Source organism: Leucoraja erinacea, chromosome 1, assembly GCF_028641065.1.
Source record: "Leucoraja erinacea ecotype New England chromosome 1, Leri_hhj_1, whole genome shotgun sequence".
In the NCBI taxonomy this organism is placed as follows: domain Eukaryota; kingdom Metazoa; phylum Chordata; class Chondrichthyes; order Rajiformes; family Rajidae; genus Leucoraja; species Leucoraja erinaceus.
In genome coordinates this window covers 144175717-144194316 of record NC_073377.1, presented here as the reverse complement: position 1 = coordinate 144194316, position 18600 = coordinate 144175717, and positions in this window count along the sequence as shown.

The following is an 18600-nucleotide window of genomic DNA, read 5'->3' as shown; positions in this document are numbered from 1 at the left end:
CAATCTGGCTAATACAATTTGGCAGTGGTGTATCCAGAGAGATATTTGGATATCAGCTACTTACCTACCAGGTAAACTAAATTTAGTGGCAGACACCAGGTCACGCAAATTTAATGAAAACACCGAATGGATGTTGAATAAAAAAGTATTTGCTGATATTACAGCATGATATGGAACACCAAATATTGATCTATTCGCATCCAGGCTTAATCACCAGTTATCAAATTATGTTTCGTGGGAATCAGACCCTGGGGCAGCGGCGACGGATGCATTTTCGCTGCATTGGTGGAAATTGTTTATTTATGCATTCCCTCCTTTCTGCCTCATCAGTCGGGTATTAAGGAAAATACAGCAGGACTCTGCTTCTGGTATTTTGGTAGTACCCGATTGGCCTACTCAACCATGGTTCCCAGTGATACTGAACATGGTATTAGAACCATGTATCACCATCCCGAATAGACCAGACTTGTTGGTTCATCTCATAACAAGGGATAGCCACCCATGCCATAACTATTTGAATTTATTAATTTGTAGAGTTTAAAAATACATCTACTACAGCTGGGACTGACGGACCGAACAGTGAACATGATTTCGGCGGCCCAAAGACAGTCCACCAAAAAACAGTATCTGATCTATATCAGGAAGTGGGAGATGTATTGTAACAAAAACAGCATCACCTACAGAGATATGAACATCCCGTCTGTTCTGGAATATCTGGCAGGCCTCCATTATGATGAGGGGCTCAGTCATAGTGCCATCAACTGCGCCAGAAGTGCCTTATCAACTTATCTATGGCAAGGAACAGAGCGTCACTCTGTTGGGACTCACCCACTGGTAACAAAACTTATGAGGGGAATTTTTAATACCAATCCCCCAAGAACCAGGTACTCCCAAATATGGGATGTGAGTATTGTCCTGACGATGCTCAGGAATTGGTCTCCAGCAACAGCTCTGTCCCTACATAGACTGACATTAAAAGCAGTCATGCTAATGGCATTGGTCACAGCACTAAGGGTACAGTCATTACATAAATTAAGACTGGACAACATGACTTCTTCATCTGAAAATATTACGTTTCATATTTATGAGTTAGAAAAGCAGAACAGACAGGGATCAGCAGGCCTCAATATAGAATTTAGGTCTTACCCAACAGATGATCATCTCTGTATAGTAAGACATTTGTCGTTATACATGGAGAAAACGAAAACCATCAGAGGCAATGAGAAGGCACTTTTATTCAGCCATAAGCAACCACACAAAAGAGTGACAGTCCAGACCATCTCAAGATGGGTGAAACAGGTTCTAACACAGGCTGGGGTGGATACTAATATTTTAAAATCTCATTCCACCAGGGCTGCAGCTACATCGGCAGCTATGCAGTTGGATGTACCAATGGACCAAATCCTCAAGGCAGCAGGATGGTAAGGGGAAAAAAACATTCCAACTATTTTATCATAAACCAGCCATGAAACCTTTGCAGAAACATTTTAAGTTCTGTAATTTAATTTACCCCATAAATAGGGGTTATAATTTGTGTTAATAAATTTCATGGATTTTAATGTCGGATTCATGTCTAAATTATGTTGACACAATTCCTCCTACAGTCATTAGGGCAGATGTGATGCATGACCTCGTTTCCACGGCATGAAATCACAGAACTTTGAAATCTTCACGTAGTTACTCACGTGACTCCGAAGTAAAATAGTAAGATTAAACGAGAACTTACCAGTTCGAAGTTTGATCATTATTTTATGAGGGGTACGTTGAGGGAATACGTGCCCTCCACTCCCACCCATGATCATATACTCAAGTGGTATTTCTTTCTCTAATCTTACTATGTTTAAGTAATTACAGTTATCTGTGATTTCACACCGCTGCTTTGAAGAATGACACGCATGCGTCCTGGCGGGGTTCTTCACGTATTCCCTCAATGTACTCCTCATAAAATAATGATCAAACTTCGAACTGATAAGTTCTCATTTAATCTTACTATTAAACAGCATACCTGTGTTGATAGCTTCAAAAAACACTAAAGAATTCGAGCCATTGTAAAATACCACTGTTAATGTATTGAGGATATTAGACAGTAGCAAATGTGGGATCATCAATATTGAAATTGTAGGAGGAATTTTTCAGCTTTTTTTGCACAAACACAAAATAAAAATGTTTTCCATACGCACTGTTAAGGCCTTAAATACACTGAGTTATTTGATAGATTCACCACTGATCCATGAGCTATTTTACTTTGTCATAAGGTCACAAGTGATAAGTGCGTAATTCGCACATCACTTGTTCTTGAACCTGCATGTTGCAGATTTCAGGCTCCTGTACCTTCTGCCTGATGGCAGCGGAGAGATGAGTGTGTGGCCAGGATGGTGCGGGTCCTTGATGATGCTGGCAGACGTTTTGAGGCCGTGACTGCTATGGATCTCCTCGATGGTAGGGAGGTCAGAGTCGGAAATGGCCTGGGCAGTGTTTACAACTTTTTGCAGCCTTTTATCCTCTCTTGGACGCTCAAGTTGCTGAACCAGGCCACGATGCAACCGGTCAGCATGCTCTCTACTGTGCACCTATAGAAGTTCGAGAGAGTCCTCCTTGACAAACCGACTCTCCGTAATCTTCTCAGGAAGTAGAGGCGCTGATGTGCTTTCTTTATAATTGCATCAGTGTGCTGGGACCAGTGCGCAGAGACCCAGATCTGAGAGCTTGGTAACCAGCTTGGATGGGATGATGATATTAAATGCTGAGCTGTAGTCAATGAATAACAGCCTGACATATGAGTTTTTGTTGTCCAAGTGGTCCAGAGCAGAGTGGAGAGCCAGTGAGATCGCACCCACCGTTGATCCATTGTGGCGGTAAGTGAACTGTAATGGGTCCAGGTTCTTGTCGAGGTAGGAGTTGATATGCGCCATGATAAACCTCTCAAAGACATCATCACAGACATTAGTGCCACTGGTCGATAATGATTGAGGCACGTCACCTTGCTCTTCTTGGGCACCGGTATTACTGATGCCCTCTTAAAGCAGGTGGGGACCTCAGACCTCAGAAGTGAGAGGTTGAAAATGTCCGTAAAGACTCCAGCCAGTTGGTCCGCACAGGTTTTTAAAACACGACCGGGTATACCAGCAGGTCCAGGCGCTTTCCGAGAATTCACCCCTCTGAAGGATCTTCTGACGTCAGCCTCTGTGACTGTGACCGGAATACCATCACGGCGAAGTTGAGGGAGGGGCTGAAAAGAGCTCAGAGCCAAACAGATACTCTTGAGTTGATAAAGCCAAGGCGACTGCCTTGATCGTCTCAGTAGAATAATTTGTTGTTTTTCCCTCTCTGGGGCCCATCTTCAATGCTAAGCATGCATTGGATATGCACATCAAAATTGTTGTTATGAATCACAAACAGCAATGAACCCAGCACTGATTTCTGAGGCACCCCACTGGTCACAAACCTCCACTCTGAAAACCAACCTTCCACCATCACCCACTGCTTCCTTCCTTCCAAGAAGCCAGTTCTCTATCCAGTCATCTAGTTCACATGCGGCCACAATTTCCAGAGCAGCCCACCGTGCGGAACTTTATCGATTGCCTTGCTGGTCCATATAGATAGGTCAACCTTCTTGTTACTACTTCAAAAAACTCAATCAGAATTGTAAAATACGATTTCCCTGGTGCAAAACCATGCTGCATATCCCTAATCAGCCCCTGTCTATCTAAATGCATATATATAAATGCATAAAGGATTTCCTCACCAACCGGCCCCAGACTGTGAGACTCGGCCCCCACCTCTCCTCCACTCGCAGGTTGAGTACCGGTTCCCCACAGGGCTGTGTGCTAAGCCCCCTCTTATACTGTCTCTACACCTACGACTGTAGCCCGGCCCACAACAACAACCGCATCGTCAAATTTGCTGACGACACTACTGTGGTCGGACTTATTTCGAAGGGAGACGAGGCAGCCTGTGGTATTATGCAATAATAATGTAAGGCTGAGCAGAGGGGCACTAGGACCCTGTGTGCCAGAAGCCAGGCTCCAGTAACCGGATGTGACTGGAACCCAGGGTGTGGGCAGTTAGAGAGTTGCCTGGGCTTACACACGAGGTTGATTGCTGTTGTACAGAGAGGCTAAATAAAGGTATACTCTGTTTACGTCGTCGTACGAGCCTTATTACAAGCATAACCCGACACAGCCTACAGAGAGGAAGTCCTGAAGTTGACAACCTGGTGCTCAGAAAACAATCTGGCTCTGAACACCAGGAAAACAAAAGAGCTCATTGTCGACTTCAGGAGGCACAGCACCGACTTAGCCCCCCTACACATCAACGGCGAGTGTGTGGAGAGGGTCAACACCTTCCGGTTTCTCGGCGTCCATATCGCTGCTGACATCTCCTGGACGGACAACACGACAGCGGTCATCAAGAAGGGTCCTCAGGAAGCACAACCTGGACTCTAACCTGCTGCTGACCTTCTACCGCTCGTCCATCGAGAGCCTGCTGACATACTGCATTACAGCATGGTATGGCAGCTGCACCATGGCAGACAGGGAGAGGCTTCAGAGGGTAACCAGGACAGCGCAGAGGATCATTGGCTGCCCTCCCCCCTCCCTGATGGACATCTACACCTCCCGCTGCCTTAGCAGGGCAAAGAAGATCATCAAAGACAGCTCCCATCCTGCGTTTGGACTGTTCGACCTGCTGCCCTCTGGAAGGCGCTATAGGTGCATCAAATCCAGGACAAACAGACTCAGGAATAGTTGCTTTCCGAGAATTATATCTACTATAAATTCAAATTCACACATGCACTGACTACACCGCCCAACACGGACTTCCATCTGTATATATGTATATATGTATGTAGCGCCGCAGAATTTGTGCACCTATTCCCCCCCCCCATCTCCCTTCTGTTTTTTGTTTTTTCTGTTTCTTGTTTTTTGTGCTAAATTGTATGTATGCACTGAGTACGAGCAGCTTTCAGTTTCACTGTACATGTATAGTGACAATAAATGGCATATCTATCTATATCTATCTATATCTTATCCCTCAGAAACCTCTCCAGTAACTTGCCTCCCACAAATGTTAGGTGCACAGGTCTATAGTTCCCAGGCTATTCCTTGCAGCCCTTCTTAAATAGAGGCACAACATTAGCCACCCTCCAGTCTTCCATCGCCTCACCCCTGTCCAACAATGATTCATATAAGTCTGAAGAAGGGTCTCGAGCCGAAACATCGCCCATTCGGTCTCTGATGTGGTGCTGCTTCACCTGCTGAGTTACTCCAGCATTTTGTGTCTACCAATGATTCATATCTCAGCCAGGACTCCAGCAATTTCTTTTCTAACTACCCATGTGGTCCTAAGATATATCTAATCAGACCTGGCAGATGTATCTACCTTCGCACGCCTTAGGACATCCAGCACCTCCTGTCTTCAAAACATTTCCATTAACTGTCCCATGTTCCCCAGTCTTTATATTTATCTCTTTGGTAAAAACAGAGGAGAAATATGCATTGATGAACTTGCCGATCGCTTGCAGCTCTACACAGAGTTGACTGCTTTGGTTTCTGAGGGGTCTATTCTCTCTCTAGTTGCCACCTTCCCTTAATGTACATATAATTGCTTCGGATTTTCCTTAATATTATCTATTAGAGCTATCTCCAGCCAAATTTCTGACATCCCTATTTCTTTCTTAAGTATGCTCCTTAGTTGCTAAAATCTCTCTTGATCCCAGCTGCCTGTACATAATCCATGTCTACTTTTTTTCTGACCAGAGCCACCATTTCTCTCGTCATCCAAGCTTCCTTACTCCCATCTGCCTTGCCCTTCATTCTAACAGTAACATGCATGTCCTGAACTCTTGTCATTACACTTTTAAAAGCACCCCACTTTCCAGACGTCCCTTTACCCGCAAGCCTACATTAGCAAGTTCCTGTCTAATACCGTCAATTTTAGACTTGCCCCAATTCCAAATTTTTATCTGTGGGCCCCACCCTGTCTTTATCCATAAATATTTTAAAGCTAATAGAACAGTGGTTGCTGTTCCCAAAAGGCTTGCCCACTGACACTTCAGTCACTTCCCTTCCCAGTTTCATAAAAACGTAGAAACATAGAAAATAGGTGCAGGAGTAGGCCCTTCGAGACAGCACCACCATTCAATATGATCATGGGTGATCATCTAAAATCAGTACCCGTACCTGCTTTCTCCCCATATCCCTTGATTCTGTTAGCCCTAAGAGCTAAATCTAACTCTCTCCTGAAAACATCCAGTGAATTGGCCTCCACTGCATTCTGTGGCAGAGAATTCCACAGATTCACAACTCTTGGGGTGAAAAAGGGTTTCGGCCCGAAACGTTGCCTATTTCCTTCGCTCCATAGATGCTGCCACGCCCGCTGAGTTTCTCCAGCACTTTTGTCTACTATATGTCATGTTGTTACTTGCGGCAGAGCACCAAGGAAAATTCCTTGTATGTGAATTCTTGGCCAATAAACTTATTCATTCATTCAAAAAATTAAACTAAACTAAACTATTTCAGTCATATTCAGGCCCCTTTCTTCAAGTCTGAAGAATCGTTGCCTGTCCATTCCCTCCATAAATGTTGCCTGAAACACTGAGTTACTCCATCACTTTGTATTTTTCCCTTCCTCAACTATATATTTCTGGTATATTAATGTCTATATTGGTGCTGCTTACGGCGTTCCTACGGAATTCAAACATTAGGTCACTTTTGCTGCCAATTTTCACCCAGTTCTCGTTTTCGCATGATCCATCTCTGTCTCTAACGCCCAAAACTTTTGCTTAGCTTGCATGATTAAGAATTCATGCTTAATATTGAACCATACATTCAATAAACTTCAGATCCAGTTCAGTTCAGTATCGTTTATTTTCACGTGTACCGAGGTAGATTGAAAAGCTTTTTGTTGCTTGCTAACCAGTCAGCAGAAAAACAATACATGATCACAATCAATCCATTTACAGTGTATAGAAAGTAAGAAAGGTTGCTGTAGGATAGAGATTTAAGAGTGTGGGGCGATTGTAATATGAGTTTGTAGATCTGCTTTTGTGGCTAGCACAAAAATAGTCGTCTGTGTTGGGCGTCATCTTGCAGTGCTGAATTTGTGCTAATTGGTTCATATTGTAGATACAGCTCTGGAGGCAACTTCTTGCAGGAGTTTAGACCAATGAGAAGAGCAGAAAGGGATTGATAAGTTATTCATTTAATGGACTTTAGAAAAATAATCAGTGTCTTCATTTGTTCCTCTTGAGGAATGTACAGATCAATAGAAAATTGAAACTCGAATCTCACTTGCCAATTAAATTTCATGCCTAATGGTTTATGGCTCGCAAACTGGTTTGGAGTGTCTCTAAAAGCACTCAAAGCAAGATTTATTGCCTGAAATGAATGCTGAAGCTTAACATTATTCCACCTGACCACAATGGAGTATTTTTCCCAACCAAGCCCTGAATGCCATATATCCACCCTAATGACCCATCAACAGAAAGAGGTACCATCCCAAATACACAAGAAGGTGCTTTCAAGTTACAACAATGCAACACAAATGCTTGAATCTTTCACGACGGAACTAGCTTTATTTGACTGAATGAACAGGACGGTTGCGTCATGGTCTGGGACAGCAATTCCAAATCCCAGGAATACAAGAGACTGCAGAGAGTGGAGGGCACAGCCCGATATATCTCAGCACAGTCCTCCCCACCATCCCAAGCTTTTACCTGCCTCAAAATGGTGGCATCGTGGATCTCCTCCATTCCGGCAAAGCCCTCTTCTTGCTGCTACTGTCAGGCAGATGTAAAGAAGCCTGAACTTCCAAACTACAAGGTTCAGGAACATCTCATTTCTTACTACTTTCTGAAGAAGGGTCTCCACCCAAAACGTCACCAATTCCTTCCGTCTGGAGACGCTGCCTGTCCCGCTTGAGTTGCTCCAACATTATGTCTCTCTTCAGTGTAAACCAGCATCAGCAGTTTCTTCCTACATATTCTTACTACTGTACCATCGGGTTCGTGAAACAAGCTGCACAACCTGAATCCTACCTCGGTAATGGAATACTACGGGGAAGCTCCTTCACTAAGCTGGGCTTGCATACTAACTATTTTACCCAGTCCTTTCTCTATTTCATTGTCTTGTATAATTCATGTACAATTTATGTTTTGTGAGTGGCTGTGATGCTGTTGCAAGCACTAATTTCATTGTCCCTGTACCTCACAGGTTCTATTAACATGACAATAAATTCGACGACTTGACTTCAAATATTTTTATTTTTATCACGATGATCAAACTAAACTGGAGAAAAATACAATGCATTATGTCTATATAACATGCCCATTGGGCCAATAAAGTAATGATTACTCAATTTAGCTTGCTCGGATCATCTCGTTTTGTCTTAGGAAATATAAATAAGCACGCAGCAAGAGAGACAGCTTTTTTGCAGAAATAGACAAATTTTCAACTCCATTTGCTTGTTGTGCTAAAATCAGTGGACCAGAGTCATGGATCCATGGAGCTATACAGTATGGAAGCAGTCCATTCAGCCCAATTCACCAATGCTGACCAAGTTGCCTCACCTAACGAATCCCACTTACCTGAACCTGGGTCGTAACCATCCAAAACTTTCTAATGTAGTTGTCTAAGTGTCTTTTAAATGTTGTATCTTCTAGCCATTTCTACATTTTGTCCAGCAACTCGTTTCATATATGCTCTAAACCTTCTGTGTGAAAAACCTGCTCCTTTGGACCCTTTTAAATCTTTCCCTTTCACCTGAAAATTGCTCGGCATTTATTTGAATGAGTGGAGCTCTAACAAAAAACACTGTTTGCTAAAAAATACAAAATGTGCTGCAGCAATTCAATGAGTCAGGCAATAACTCCCTGGTCAATTCTTCCCTTCCCACCCGCACCACCCTCTCTCCGGGCACTTTCCCTTGCAACCGCAAGAGATGCTACACTTGTCGCTTTACCTCCACCTTCGACTCCATTCAAGGACCCAAGCAGTCGTTCCAGGTGCGACAGAGGTTCACCTGCACCTCCTCCAACCTCATCTATTGCATCCGCTGCTCTAGATGCCAGCTGATCTACATCGGTGAGACCAAGCGTAGGCTTGGCAATCGTTTCGCCGAACACCTCCACTCGGTCCGCATTAACCAACCTGATCTCCCTGTGGCTCAGCAATTCAACTCCCCCTCCCATTCCGAATCTGACCTTTCTGTCCTGGGCCTCCTCCGCGGCCAGATTGAGCATCACCGGAAATTGGAGGAGCAGCACCTCAGGCAGTTTGCACCCTAGCGGCATGAACATTGACTTCTCCATTTTCCGGTAGCACTTGCTGTCTCCTCCCCTTCTCAGCTCTCCCTCAGCCCTCAGGCTCCTCCTCTCCCTTTCTCCTTTCTTCTCCCCCGCCCCACCCTACATCAGTCTGAAGAAGGGTTTCGGCCCGAAACGTTGCCTATTTCCTTCGCTCCATAGATGCTGCTGCACCCGCTGAGTTTCTCCAGCACTTTTCTCTACCTAGGAGTGAGGCCATGAATGAACTAGGACCTGTCTCCAGTCTGGGAATCTATAAATGCATGGGAATACTGGTGTCAAGGCTTCTTGTAATACAAGGTACTTAATGTAAATGCAACCTCAATTTCAGAGACCATTTCTGCTTTGGGTGGGTTCCAGGAGCATTGATCAATTTGCAGCCAGAAAGTGGGTAGGCATTTTTCATGAATAGGATACCTTCCAGTCAAACTAAAGCTTGTGTATTGATAACCTTGCCTCCTTTCCACAATTCCAAAGTATAGTTTTAAAATCGGCTGCTGGGTGGGTTTCCCTCTGTGGTGTCATGATTAAATGATTCCGTCCAGTTCACATTTGATTCTCAGTAACTGTATTTAATTAATGAATCTTTCTTGGCTTGATCTATGTGTTGAATAGGATCGGCACATGTATATAGTTATTAGTTTCCAAACAGATATTATGGAAATAAATGAAGATAGACACAAAAATGCTGGAGTAACTCAGCAGGACAGGCAGCATCTCTGGAGAGAAGGAATGGGTGACGGTTCAGGTCGAGACCCTCCTTCAGACACCTTCAGGCACCTTCTCTCCAGAGATGCTGCCTGGCCTGTTGAGTTGCACCAGTATTTTGTGTCAACTCCTGTTTAAACCAGCATCCGCAGCTCCTTCCTGCACATTTTGGAAATGCACGGCTAATTATTGAATGAGCAGCAAATCACAGATTAACATTTCCGTGATTATTCCCAGCTAGTGAAGGTCTTCCTTCCAAAACTTGAAAAATGTTATTTTTTGTCTTCAGGAAAGTCAAGGGCCTGTCTCACTTGGACGGCACTTGGAAGTCATTTGCGCGTCATGTAGAAAATTGGTCATCGCGCCGTGACGCGTGGGGGGCGCGTGGGTGACATGTGCATAGTGCATGGTGAGGATTGGAATCGCATGTAGTGGCGCGTGGTATAGCGCTGCGCTCCAGGATTTCGTAGTGTACCGAAAATCCTCACGTGCCATCTCCGTGACGTATCGCTGACGCATTGGCATTGCACGCTGACGTCCCGACGTCGCACGTGTATCGCGTGGTGACACATGGTTATGTCACCATGCATCAACGTCCGTAAGCCCATACGCTGTCGGCCTGCCTTTTGCGCATCATGTAACCTCCAACCTTGTCCACACAGACCTCTTCCTGGGTTTCTTGCTAGCCTTTCTTGTTGTACTCCTGCCTGGCTGATCTGTAAGTATGAGGGCTGCTGCTAACATAAGAGTCCGTTGTTGCTGTAGCAATAAAATCTGTAGTTCTTCCATGATGGTCATGATGCAGAATAGGGAAGCAGGGTATTCTAATGACGTCACATGCACCAGACGGTTGTTCTGACGCATGATGATGCGTGATTTGCGCTCGTCAGTCACTCCCGGCCTATTGCGTAAATGATGCACAGATGACGCCCAAGTGGGACAGACCCTTCAAACTAAAAGGAATAATATTCCTACTTTAAACATCTTTAAAATATAATGACATAGAAAAACCCTTTTTCACTGATTTCAGTGGTTGTTACACGATGATATTCTATTAAAGCATCTAATCCATATTTGTTTAAAATGAAAGGGAGAGAACTGGGAACTCAATTAAATATAGAGTAACTACTGAATGATTTAAAACCCAGATGATACATTTGTTGACCTGCGCAATGAATGTTTATTATTACCACTGCCAGTAATTCAGCAGTGACATGCCTTTAATGAAATATTCATAGAATAAGACCTACTCCTGTATGTCAGAGTCCTGGTATTTAAAAAAAGAACTGTCAGAATCAGGTGAGAGGTGGTTTTTAACAGCTTTAAGATGACCAATATCTCTTTTGTTGAGTTACACCACTTGAATTTTTATGGCCCAAAATCAAACTTATTCAGTACCTAGTCACATTATAAAGCATCATGCGGTTTTAACAATAGATATGTAATAACTCATAGTATATTAAGTTGGATCACCAAGTCCTAACTTTAGAGAACATTCTTCGCCTACCTCCGCACATACACTTCATTTATCTAATTTCTTGAGAATATTCACTGGGTTTTGAACTCTCAATTTAATATAGAGTAGTTAACCCCATTGCGGCTATCAGCTAAGTGATAAAGGGAAATAAATGACATTGGTCTCTGCAGTTTATTTTGTGTTAATTGGTCATTTATATATGGTTTGAGTACGTTAAAACTGTTGTTTGCCTGTAAATGCTTCAAATCACTGCAAAAAAATATATTTCTTCCAAGGCTATGTATCCTGCTTAATTAATTTCAGTGAACATTCAGATACATTTTGGTGCACTGACTACTAAAGAAATCCCAAAAGTACACAAAGGTTTAGCTGGAATTTAATTAGCTGAAAGCCTCTGGCCAACACTCCAAGCTAAGGCAGGTTTGTCATGCTTACCAAGTGGTTTTGCTTGTGGTATCATTTGGAAACAAATGTTTCCTATGACTTGTAGTTCTATTATTCTCAACCAAACCTTCCCGTCTGAGTCCAGTCAATTTGTTTTGCTTAAAATAAACCTGATATATCATTGTTAGATCCTCTCTCGCTGGTCTCCCTCTGTGATTTCTACTGTCGCTTGCCAGCCATGTCTCCCTCTTTTTGCTGTGTGGGAAGGAACTGCAGTTGCTGGTTTAAACCAAAGATAGACGCAAGATGCTGAAGTAACTCAGTGGAGCAGGCAGCATCTCTGGAGAGATGGAATGGGTGATGACACCCATTCATTCTCTCCAGAGAACTTGTCCCTCTGAGTTACTCCAGCGTTTTTGTGTCTATACCTCTTTATATTGCCTTTCTCCCCTTTACACTCACAGTGCTGATGAAGGGTCTCGACCAGAAGCGTCTGTTGTCTGCTTGCATCCACATTTGCTACAAGATCCATTAAGTTGGACCAACAGCTTGTTTTTTTTCCTCTGTTTTGTGAAATGTTGTTTTAAATGCAAAGCCTTTCTTCGTTTTGTGAGATCACCATTCGTGATGTAATGTAGATACTGAGGAATCTCCCATTGATTGCTTACAGCTACAATTATTTTAGGTTCATTCAATTTTGCGTGTAACTACCCTTCAATCATTGCACTGGGCTGAGAAATCACCTAGAATTTATCAGGAAACATGATCGCAGATTCAGTTGATATTTTTATTTGAAGTATTTTAGAGAAATTCTTTTTCAATGGACTCTGTAGACTGTTTGTTCAGTTCAATAGACCCCGTTTGCTGAGTAAATGGACAGTGTTGCAAATTCTACCAGAAATCCCATTTTCTCCCTTGAACTCATTGCCAAGCTCACTGATGTCAATAGATACCCTGACACAGAAACCAAATAGCATGTGAAAGAGCCCTAAAGGGATGGTGCAGAAGGCATTAGAAGGCTTTGCTTGAGTGTTTGTGACTGAAAATTCAATAATGTGCAAGATTTGAGGTAGTGTATGCAACTGAAGCGCCTTCATGCATGCGTCATATGTCATAAGGTGTTAGGAGTAAGTGATAGGAGTAGAATTAGGCCATTCGGCCCATCAAGTCTACTCCATCAATCAATCATGTTTTCCATGCGCACTGTTAAGGCCTTCAATGAACTGACTTCCTCGATAGACTCAGCACTGATCTATGAGCTGTTTTATTTGTCATAAGGTCATGTGATAAGAGCACAATTAGGCCACTCGGCCCATCAAGTCTACTCCGCCATTCAATCATGGCTAATCTATCCCTCCCTCCTAACCCCATTCTCCTGTCTTCTCCCTATAACCCCTGGCACCCATACTAATCAAGAGTCTACCTATCTCGGCCTTAAAAATATCCATTGACTTGGCCTCCGCAGCCTTCTGTGGCAAATAATTCCACAGATTCACTACCCTCTAACTTTCTTTTATGCACACAATGATTTGAAAGGCATTAGACAGGCAGGAAGAAGGGCTGGGGGTTTGAGGCATTAGGGGAAGAGATGAGGTAGTGAGAGAAGGGTCTAGAGGGTAATTAAGTACATTATTGGGGGAACTGATCACAACCAACTGCTAGGATCAATATGGACCCAAAAAAAAGGTCAAACCGGGAGGCGAAGTTATGATTCGGAAAAAGAGTAGCCTGTGTAGGAACGAACTGCAGATGCTGGTTTAAACCGAAGATAGACACAAAATGCTGGAGTAAGTCAACTGGACAGGCAGCATCTCTGGAGAGAAGGAATGGATGACATTTTGGATTGAGAACCTTCTTCAGACTGAAAGTCACGTGCAAGGGATATAGATGATGATGTAGATAGATACAGAACAATGAATGAAAGATAGGCAAAAAAATAATAATGATAAAGGAAACAGGCCATTGTTAGTTGTTTGTTGGGTGAAAATGAGAAGCAGGTGCAACTTGGATGGGGGTGAGATGGAGAGAGAGGGAATGCCAGGGCTACCTGAAGTTAGATAAATCAATATTCATACCACTGGGCTGTAAGCTGCACAAGCGAAATATGCGATGTTGTTCCTCCAATTTGTGTTTAGCCTCACTCTAATAACGGAGGAGACCTGTATGTGTTGGTTACTGTGGTGAGGTATATGAAGGGGAGGTTTGGTAAGGCTAGTAAAGGCTAGTAACACTTGGTAAAGTTAGTAAGAGGGCTGAGGCAAGGGATGTGGGTGTGGTTGACAATTGGAGCAAGTATGCCTGGCAATGGGAGTTTGGACAATGAGATCCAAAGGGGATTGTTAGGGTGAGTTTTAGGGTTGGCATGAGATGTGTTTGGATCGTGTGAAAATGTTATCAAGTGGTAGAAAAATAGTTGGGGCTGATGGAGTTTTGAGAGAGATTCATTCAGGCTAGGGGGATGGGGGAAGGGGGGTGCGGAAGGTTTGACAAGGGTAGCTAATGTAACCCCACTTTTTAAAAAGTGAGTGAGAGAGAAAACGGGGAATTACAGACCAATTAGTCTAACGTCGGTAGTGGGGAAACTGCTAGAATCAGTTATTAAAGATGGGATAGCAGCACATTTGGAAAGTGGTGAAATCATTGGGCAAAGTCAGCATGGATTTATGAAAGGTAAATCATGTCTGACGAATCTTATAGAATTTTTCGAGGATGTAACTAGTAGAGTGGATAAGGGAGAACCAGTGGATGTGTTATAGCTAGACTTTCAGAAGGCTTTCGACAAGGTCCCACATAAGAGATTAGTATACAAACTTAAAGCACCACGGTATTGGGGGTTCAGTATTGATGGGGATAGAGAACTGGCTGGCAGACAGGAAGCAAAGTGTAGGAGTAAACGGGTCCTTTTCACAATGGCAGGCAGTGACTAGTGGGGTACCGCAAGGCTCAGTGCTGGGACCCCAGCTATTTACGATATATATTAATGATTTGGACGAGGGAATTGAATGCAACATCTCCAAGTTTGCGGATGAAACGAAGCTGGGGGGCAGTGTTAGCTGTGTGGAGGATGCAAGGAGGCTGCAAGGTGACTTGGATAGGCTGGGTGAGTGGGAAAATGCATGGCAGATGCAGTATAATTTGGATAAATGTGCGGTTATCCACTTTGGTGGCTAAAACAGGAAAGTAGACTATTATCTGAATGGTGGCCGATTCGGAAAGGGGGAGATGCAACGAGACCTGGGTGTCATGGTACTCCAGTCATTAAAAGTAGGCATGCAGGTGCAGCAGGCAGTGAAGAAGGCTAATGGTATGTTAGCATTCATAGCAAAAGGATTTGAGTATAGAAGCAGGGAGGGTCTACTGCAGTTGTACAGGGTCTTGGTGAGACCACACCTGGAGTATTGCGTATATTTTTGGTCTCCTAACCTGAGGAAGGGCATTCTTGCCATAGAGGGAGTACAGAGAAGGTTCACCAGACTGATTCCTGGGATGTTAGGACTTTCATATGAATAAAAATGGATAGACTCGGTTTGTACTCGCTAGAATTTAGAAGATTGAGGGGAGATCTTATAGAAACTTACAAAATTCTTAAGGGGTTGGACAGGCTAGATGCAGGAAGATTGTTCCCGATGTTGGGGAAGTCCAGAACATGGGGTCACAGTTTAAGGATAAGGGGGAAATCTTTTAGGACCGAGATGAGGAAACTATTTTTCACACAGAGAGTGGTGAATCTCTGGAATTCTCTGCCACAGAAGGTAGTTGAGGCCAGTTCATTGACTATATTTAAGAGGGAGTTAGATGTGGCCCTTGTGGTTAAAGGGATCAGGGGGTATGGAGAGAAGGCAAGTACAGGATACTGAGTTGGATGATCAGCCATGATCATATTGAATGGCGGTGCAGGCTCAAAGTGCCGAATGGCCTACTCCTGCACCTATTTTCTATGTTTCTGTTTCTAAGAGGGAAAGGCTTCACTCTGGTTGAAAAGTCAATCACAGTGAAGAATTCTTAGTAAGAAAAACAGGAAATAAAAAGTGCAAAGGAAATAAAAATCTAGACTTGAAATATTTTTCCAAGCTGCAACAAAGATTGGAAAATGGGTGCACAATATAAATAGAAGCTGATGTGTAGGAAAGAACTGCAGATGCTGGTTTAAATCGAAGATAGACACAAAATGTTGGAGTAACTCAGTGGGTCAGGCAGCATCTCTGGAGAGAAGGAATGGATGACGTTTCAGATCAAGACCCTTCTTCAGAATTTGCAATTTTCAGTCTGAAGAAGGGTCTCAACCCAAAACGTCACCCATTCCTTCTCTCCAGAGATGCTGCCTGTCCTGCTGAGTTATTCCAACATTTTGTTTCTAACAACAGGGAAGAAGCTGTTCCTGAAGCAGGTGGTATGTGCTTTCAAGATTTTATATTTGCCCGCTGGGAAGTTGAGAATGAGGGGAGTGTGAGTGATCCTTGATTATATTGGCTGCTTTCCCAAGGCAGTGTGAAGTGCGGATAAAGCTGATGGGGAAGAATCTGGTTTACATAGAAACATAGAAACATAGAAAATAGGTGCAGGAGGAGCAGGCCCTTCGAGCCAAATGTGCGATGGACTGGGCTATCTCCGCAACTGAACAATTTCACGTTGTCTTGGCCAGAGCAGTTGCCTTACGATGTTGTGATGCATATAATGAAATAATTAATTAATACTTTATTGTCCCATGTGACAAGTCACAAGGAGAGAACAAAGGGGGACATAGCGCAGGGTACTTTGTAACGTTCTAAGCTCCCTTTATGTGGTGACTATTTGTATACCATTGGTATGTAAGCAAAGAATTTCACTGTGACTTGTCACATATGACAATAAAGTATTCATTCATATAAATAGGATGCTTTCAATGGTACAAATGCTTTATCACTTCTTGTCAGCCATACTCTGCATTGCTATTTTTGCACCAGCTCTTTAATTAGTTATCTATGAGCAATTTCATCTCTCCCTCTTTAATTACTCACAAATAAAGTAATTCGGAACTGCGCTTGACCTTGGTGCCCTTTTGAGCTACATCTAGGTAGCAGGCACGTTTCAGAGCTTCATGCATTGCAGACGCGTAACGCCTCATCCATGCTTTTGTTGCTTCTGAACTTTACAATTCTCATAGCTTCCCACCCACACTTCTGTCAATTACCACCCAGTCAACTTGAGTCCATTGAAATACCTGTTAACTATGTTGTCATTTGCATGATTTCATCCACCATCAATGTACCCACCAATGAAGTTAGGCTCTTAATCCTGCAAAGGAGCATTTTTACAAAATTCTCCTTTTCGGGCTCATCCCCTCCCACGATCTCACAGTATCTCCCCCACCCTCACAAAACTTACCCCTGCAATTTTCCCCTGCCACCCTACAATAGCTCCCTGTGTATTCAATTTTGTTTTATTTTCCGTATTCTGTTAGTCATACAGCATGGAAACAGGCCTTTTAGCCCAACATGTCCCAGCTACAGTAGTCCCACCTGCCTGCATTTTGTCCATATCCCTCCAAACCTGTCCTATTCATGTTTGTTTCTTTAAAAATTCGGATAGTTCCAGCCTCAACTATCTCCTCTGGCAGCTTGTTCCATACACCCGCCACCCTTTGTGTGAAAAAGTTGCCCATCAGATTCCTGTTAAATCTTTTCCCCTTCACCTTAAATCAAAGTCTTCTGGTTCTCGATTCCCCTACTCGGGACAAGAGATTCTGTGCATCTACTCGATCTACTTCTCCCATGATCCTATAAACCTCTATAAGATCATCCCTCATCCTCCTGCGCTCCAAGGAATAGAGTCCCAGCCTGCTCAACTTCTCCCAATAGCTCAGACCCTCTAGTCCTGGCCACATCCTCGTAAATAAGAGGTTGTAGGTTGAAAAGCCTTCTTTACTGGCAGCTCTGCTTTCAGATATATAGACCCATTACTGTCTCCTTTTCCCCCCCTTTGTTCATCTGCCTTCTATTTGATGTTTCTCTTGTGTAGCATCTCCTATTGCTTTTCTCCATCAAAGGTACTATATTAATGCATATTCTTGTTTTCGACATCTGTTCTAACCGGTTGTAATAATACCCAAGCACATTTTCTAGTCAAGGGTGTTTTATTGACATATGTCCCAGATAGAACAATGAAATTCTTGCTTGCTGCGGCACAACAGAATATGTAAAAATAGTACAACACGGGAGAAAGAAAGTTCAGTGTATATATATGTATATACACATGCACACATACTCAATAAATAAACAGATATAGTGCAATAATAATAATATTCTGTTGGAGTTCAGAACTTATTTGTTGTCGTGTTTAATAGCTTGGTGGCTGTAGGGAAGAAGCTATTCCTGAATCTGGAGGTTAGAGTTTTCAGGCTCCTGTACTTTCTTCCCGATGGCAATGGTGAAATGAGTATGTGGCCAGGATGGTGTGGGTCTTTGATGATGTTGGCTGCCTTTTTGAGGTAGTGACTTCGATTGATCCCTTCGAGGTGGGGAGGTTAGAGCCGGTGATGGACTGGGCAGTGTTCAGAACTTTTTGCAGTCTTTTCCGCTCCTGGGCGTTCAAGTTGCCGAACCAGGCCTCAAGGCAGCCAGCCACTACTGTGCACGTGTAGAGAGCATACTGACTCTACATAAATCTGCAATTTCCAAATTAAGTACATTCCTCCATGAAAATGTGCAGTAAGGAAGACAAATGCAATGCTCGCATTTATTTTGAGAGGACT